Below are 6,822 nucleotides of genomic sequence, written 5' to 3' on the forward strand. Positions count from 1 at the left end.
ACTGCACCAGCAATCTGGTCAGGCTCCAAGGCTCTCACGCCTAGGAATTCACTAACTGGAGCATTTGCCGTAGCAGCTGCCTGCATCACTACAACGCCATTAGCTGGAGGCATGCCAGGGTCTGTCTACACTGTGGCTGGGAGGAAATTTCCCAGCCCGGGTCCACAGGTTTGTGCTTAACGGGGCTTGAGCCAGAGCTCTGAAAATAGCTACATAGATGGTGCTTTGATGTCGTGGCTTGGGCTGGAGCTTGGGCTCTCAAGCTCACCCCCAGACTTCGGAACCCCATCCCCATCCCCAACATCTACACAGCTAGTGTGAGTCTGGGCACTAGCCTGGCAGGCTCACTGTCTGGTGCAGTGTAGTCACACTGTCCGGAGCGGCTCAAGAACTGGGTGCCAATCTCAGGGCACACGGCTACAGATCAGGGCGCAAACCCCGAAACGGCTGTGAGCTCTATACTTAGATTTCACCAACCAAGTATCAAGTGTGAACTCCTCAAGCACTGTAACAGCCTTGACATAGGGTCACAGACAGTCCCCTTGGGCACTCCAGTCTATCTTGCCACCCAAGCAAGCCTGCCTTTGTGATAGAGGGTCCCTTACACCAAAAATCACAATATTCAGGTTATGCCCAGTCCCAAAGGACCAGCCACGTACCCTCGGTCAGTTGTACCCTAGATCTCTCACCAAAGACAAAAGCCTGTAGCCAAGCCTGTAATAAACTAACTAAAGATTTATTAACCAGGATAAAGACATGAGACTTATTTACAAGCTTAAAGCAGGAAAACGCACATAAATTATTTACAAGGTTAAAGCAGGTAAATGCAAATAAATTACATCTTAGGTTTCAAAAAGTAATAGAAGCTGCTGTAATGGGCAAACACTGTAACTCCTTCAGGGCTAACCCAAGCGAAGCAGCTCGGGGATCCCTTGCATATGCTTAGAAATATTTGCCCTCTCTGAATTCCGAGCAGCACAGTGATACAGTGCCGTCTGGTCAGAGATTTTTATTCCCTTCTCCCAGAGTTCAAACTGGGATGGGATGAGGGTTTGTCCCCGCTTCCTGGGTGTGGGGGGAGTAATCAACAAGGTCTTTTGTCCACTGATGTTTTACAATGGCTCATCCGGTGTTTATTCACCTTCTTTTGTTGGGCAGGAGATGACACCTCGTGTAGTAAGCTAGTGTTTCAGACTTGGTAATGCTTCTCTCCTGACTGGGTGGGTTTCCAGTCTCATAGCAAGCTCTTTCATAATTACAAAGCAAACACTTAAATATTACCTTATAACACAGGCTGCAGATATTATAAGTCAAATTAATGCAGGCTGCAACTCACAAGCATTTCCTAAAGTCCAAGCACTCAACACATTCTTACAAACCTAATGTCTATTTTCACAATGCTAACACACAGGTGAGCCAGACTGGTTTCCAGCTATGCAGTTGTCAGTGTTCAGTGAGACCTAGGAGCCTTGGTATGAGCTGACACCAGGCCTGCCAGCCTCACAAACATGTCGCCAGGGTCCTGCCCTCAAGCCCCCAAGCACTTCTTGGTTAGTATGAGAGGGAGTGGCTGCAAGGGGTGCTATAGTTCTCAAAGAATCACCAGCACCAGCAGAATCCAACTCCCTCCCTTTATGCTTCTTAGGGCTTGGCTACACTTAGTTTGCAGCGCTGGTCATCCAGTTGTGTAGGAGCAGCGCTGGTGTGTGGCCACACTCACAGCTACCAGCGCTGGTGTGTGGCCACATTTGCAACATTTGCAGCGCTGTTGGGAGTGCTGCATTATGGGCAGCTATCCCAGCATTCAAGTGGCAACAACGTGCTTTTCAAAAGAGGGGGGTGGAGTGGGGTCTAGTGTGACAGGGAGCGGGGGGAGAGAGAGAGGGGATTTTTGGAGCCAACACTGTGTGTTTAGCTTCCTGCATTGAAAAATCAGAACATGTTTCCGACCCCTTAGTCTTAACTCTTAATTGCAAATAGCCTGCCTCCAACACGGACTCCCCGCTGTTTCACTCACTCCCTGTGGTGTACTGTGACAGGGAGCGGGGAAGAGAGAGAGAGTGGATTTTTGGAGCCAACAGTTTAGCTTCCTGGATTGAAAAATCACAAAATGTTCGCGAACCCTTGGTCTTAATTGCAAACAGCCTGCCTCCAACGCTGTTTCTCTGTCAAGCAAACATTCACTCCCTGCCTCTCATTTGATCATTCACAGCCATGTACAGATAGCTCCTGTTTGCTGTGATCAGTGTTTGTTTTTTAGATAAGCAGTTCAACGGAGCTCCGATCGGAGTTCACAACAAAACAAAGAGAGGCTGCATAACAAAACAAAGAGAGTAATTTAGTTAAAAGCTTTCTGGGATATCTCCTTATTCCCTGGAGGCCAATAAAAGTGCTGGTGTGTGTCCACACTTGATGAGCAGCGCTGGATCACCAGCGCTGCAATCGCTACACCCCAACCTGGCCAGGTGTACAGCCAGCGCTGCAGCCAGGGAGTTGCAGTGCTGGATGTGCCTTGCAGGTGTGGACGGTTACTAATTGCAGCGCTGGAAAGCCCCTACCAGCGCTGCAAGTTGCAAGTGTAGCCAAGCCCTTACTCTGACAAATGGCAGCAGCAGACTGTACAGTACAGAGCTGGGTGAAGTATTCCTGGGGAAGAGATGCACTGTTAGAAATTGCCTGGTTTTGAACTCAGGCTGGCAGCAGTTTTGTGACATTTTCCACAATATTTGAGCTAAATGTTGGCAATGTTTGTGTCATATGTTGTCACTTATTAAAACAAGGGTGCAAACATTTGAGTTACGTGTTTTAACTTAGAGTTGGGTTGGTTGATTGTGACTGGTCACAGAGTATTGATCCTCATCCTCTGATTGGCTGACCAATGTTGTTCTGAGGGTTAATGGATGCCATTTTGACTGTGTTTCCTTGAGGATGTAGTTCCTCTTCTTTTGCAAGATACTGGGGAAAATTGCAATGGAAAAAAAATGTAAACAGGAGTGGGAACTAACTGATGATCTCTTTTTTCCATCAAATCCAAAACTGAGTTAAAATATATGAGTCCGCTAAATCTCGCTGGTTTTGTGAGCATTCCTGTCTGTCGACGTGCTGACTAGTATATTGGCAGTAAGCAGAGACGATGGAAGCAAACGGAATGTTTAATTTGAGCGATTATTCCTAGATGTTTAGTAATCTATTAGCCGAGTTCTAAACCCATCTCTGTGTGCTCCTTCTTAGGCCACTGTTACTGACCAGCCGGCCTTCCTTAGGTCATGTCAACCCTTCCGGTAATAGTCCAGGTGCCTCTCCACTGGCTTTGTTATTTATTTGCTGTGCCCCTTGTTTTTATTTTTCATCTCTTCCATTGGTGTGTATCCTTGTCCCAAGGGCAGCCAGCCTTCCACTTCAATTCCTTTCCTCGCTTCTGAAATGTTAGCAGAGGCCGCTCTGCCTTGCAGAATTCTGTCTGATCAATCTAGTTTTTATGCTCAACACCATGGTGCCTGAGGAGTTCCTCCCTGTGAGCAGAGGATCTGGCTGCAGTGTCCTGTCTACCCTTCCTTTGATCAGTCCTCCAGTCGCATGACTACCTGGCTACGTTTTCTTGAATTTGGCCTTTATTTGCTGCCTGCCTTGGTCCCAATTCTGGAAAGTGTCCCCAGTCCAAACAGCACAGTAGCAATGGCAACAAGCATATGCCTGAAGTTAAGCATGTGCTTGAGTGCTGTAGGGATAGACACATGGAAAGTGCTGTCCTGGATCTGACCCTGGGTTTTGTCACCAGACTCACAAAGGGCACTGTCCTGGGGTGTGTGTCTGTGTCCTCGTCTGGAAGGGCACCCAACAGTTCTGACAGGACCATACGGTGTTCCATGTTTCACTCTTCTCCTGCTTGGATCAGATTGGTATATTGTGTCCTACTGGCAATTGTTCTCCAAGATCTCTCCTGTTCTACTGAAAGATGTCTGCCATGGCTAAGCAAAGGTGAAGTTTCATGCTGGTAGTGGGTTTTGCAAGCCAGTGTTAGAGAAGATTGTCTGTGTTTTGTGCATTTTCAAGGAGGAAAAAACAAAAAGGCAGAGGATGAATTGGTGAAAAAATGAGGTTGGGATTTCCCCGGGGGCCTCCAGTAATTAGGTGCTCAGCTCCCACAGAAAGGCAATAGGAGCTGGGCCCTGCCTCCCTTTAAATTCTCTGAAAATCCCAGTCCCACTGCAAAATAACAGTGCTCTTATAGTGACTATCTCCAAGCAAGGGCGGCTCTAGGCACCAGCAAAACAAGCTGGTGCCTAGGGCGGCAAAATGTAGGGGGCGTCCCTAGGGAGGAGTCTGGGCCGGCGGACCTGCCGCCGTCATGGCTGCGCCAGGTCGACCGGAGCCCGGGACGAGTGGACCTGCCGCAGGCATGACTGCGGAGGGGGCGCTCGTCCCGCGGCTCGGCTGGACCTCCCGCAGTCCACTCGTCCCGGGCTCCGGTCGACCTGCCGCAGCGGGAGCTCAACCGGAGCCGCGGGAAGAAGGGACCCGCCGCAGGACCGGGGAAGGGCGGCGCAGCACACCGCGCTGCTTGGGGCAGTGTGATTTCTAGAGCCGCCCCTGTCTCCAAGCCTGGCTCCGGTCCTGGTCTCCTCCGGGACAGATTCATGTTTTGCATCCCTGGAACTCTTCCTCTTTCTTATGGCTCAATGAGGAGCTGGGGCTTTCCTGGAAGCAGCGGGACGAATGTTATCAGCACTGTTGCAGTACACACTTGTCCCGGATGGTACTGAGGGTATGTCTACACTGCAGTTAAACACCCACTGCTGGCCTGGGCTCATGGGGCTCAAGCTACAGGGCTGGAAAACTGCAGTGTAGATGTTCAGGCTGGTCTGGACCCCAAGCTCTGAGACCCCACAAGGTGGGTGGATCCCAGAGCCCAGGTTCCAGCCTGAACGTTTACACCACCCTTTTACAGCCCTGAAGCCTGCGCCCTGCGAGCCCAAGTCAGAGGTCAAAAGAACATCCTATCATTTAAATTAATTGTAAACATGGGATATCTCTGTATTCATCTCTCTTTGAAATGTATAGCAAATAATCTGTGAATGGTGGAGGAACAAGCAAATTGCCTTATGTTAATTCTAAGGCTAAGCACCAGTTATGGACCTCCTTCAAAGTCATGCTAATTACCTTTTGAACTACAACTTGTCAAAAGACATGAAATTGTATAAAACATCCTTGGGTCCTGATTCTGTCATATCAGATCTGCTTAAACTTCATCAGGGGAAGTTTGAGTCACAAGACTGAGGTCCCAGTTATGCTGGTACACCCTGAATATGAGATTTGGACATTGGACTATAACCTATGAACTAAAGGAACTCTTTGCAACTACGAAGCTCAACATCTCTGCTTTGAATCTGAACCTCAATGGATTGAACTCATGTCTGTATGTATATTGATCTTTTAACCATACTCTCTCTTTTGTTTTTTAATACATTTTAGTTTAGTTAATAAGACTTGGCTGTAGCGTGTATTTGGGTAAGATCTGAAACATTCATTGACCTGCGAGGTAATGTGTGCGATCCTTTGGGATCGGTAGAACCTTCTCTTTTATAGGATGAAATAAGATTTTCAGAAATCATCATATTTGACGTGGGTACCTGGATGGAGGCCTGAGGCTGGATCACTTTAAGGGGACTGCGTTGTTTGGACTTCTGAGTAACCGGTAAGGTAATAAAGAAGCTGTTTTATGCTGGCTTGGTAAATCTAAGTATTGGAATATCCACCAGCTTTATGGGGATTGTCTGTCCCATTCTTTGCAGTTCTCCTTAACTGAGTGACCACAGTTGGCCCCCACCGAGACCCCAGTCACACTGACACTGGCGATTAGTGTGCAGGGAAACAAACAGTTCCAGCGCCGTCCAGTCCCTGAACGATATGAGAACTCATTTGTTCTGTATGGCTTGTCCCCAGTGGGGACGAATGCAATGGGGGCTTGTGACAGGGCTCTGCTTCTGGAGCACACGCACGTCTCAGTGCACCTGTTCCAAGGCTGGCCCGTTAAGGATGGTGCCTCATTTAGCTACCACTGAGGTAGTGGGAGTGAGACTCAGATGTCTTACAGGGCTACAGATTATAAAGTGCCTGCAGGCTCAGGCAGGTTGCATGAGTTTGGGGGAGTGCAAGCCTGTGGGGAGCAGGCAGCAGCTATCCAGGGTGGATGGGGAAGAGCAGGTGTCCAGGAGGAAAGCCTCACCTGGGACCTTGTAAGGTTTGTGACCCAGCAGGAGTCTGGGGGGAAGACCTGTTATATTTAGAACTTGATGCCACTAAACCAGACTCTGAAAACACCATGTGGAGGTTGATTATGTGCGGAAGAAGGGGAAACTGAAGCAGTGGCAGGGTCCAAAGCCAGCTCAGGTAAGCCCTGCTCTAGTGTGATCTAGGAAACATCGCAAATATAACTTGCATGCTTTCAACCATTTGATTTTCAGATGTTTGTGTTGGAGCCATATTACTGGAGCGTGAGATTATGATGACATTTGTGGTAATTCAGCAAATCAGCACCCAGCTAACTTTAGCTCCTGTGGCTATTGCAATCCTGGTTAATATATTGTGAAAACTGATCCAAACAAATGTGCTTCAGCTAGTGCAATGTAAACCTCTGATGACACCGCTGTTATGAGCGGTGCCTTGTTTTTGCTTGCCAGCAGTAGGGTTTGTGCAATACTCATTCAAGGCATGTTCCAAATGGAGGCAGGGCTGCCGATGGCAATTTAGGGAAGTGAAGTGATAGACAGGCCTTTTATTTTGCTGGCATTCGCTCATAACAACTAAAAGCATTTGGGTGGC

The sequence above is a fragment of the Mauremys reevesii genome, linkage group 4 (assembly GCF_016161935.1).
Source record: "Mauremys reevesii isolate NIE-2019 linkage group 4, ASM1616193v1, whole genome shotgun sequence".
NCBI lineage: Eukaryota > Metazoa > Chordata > Testudines > Geoemydidae > Mauremys > Mauremys reevesii.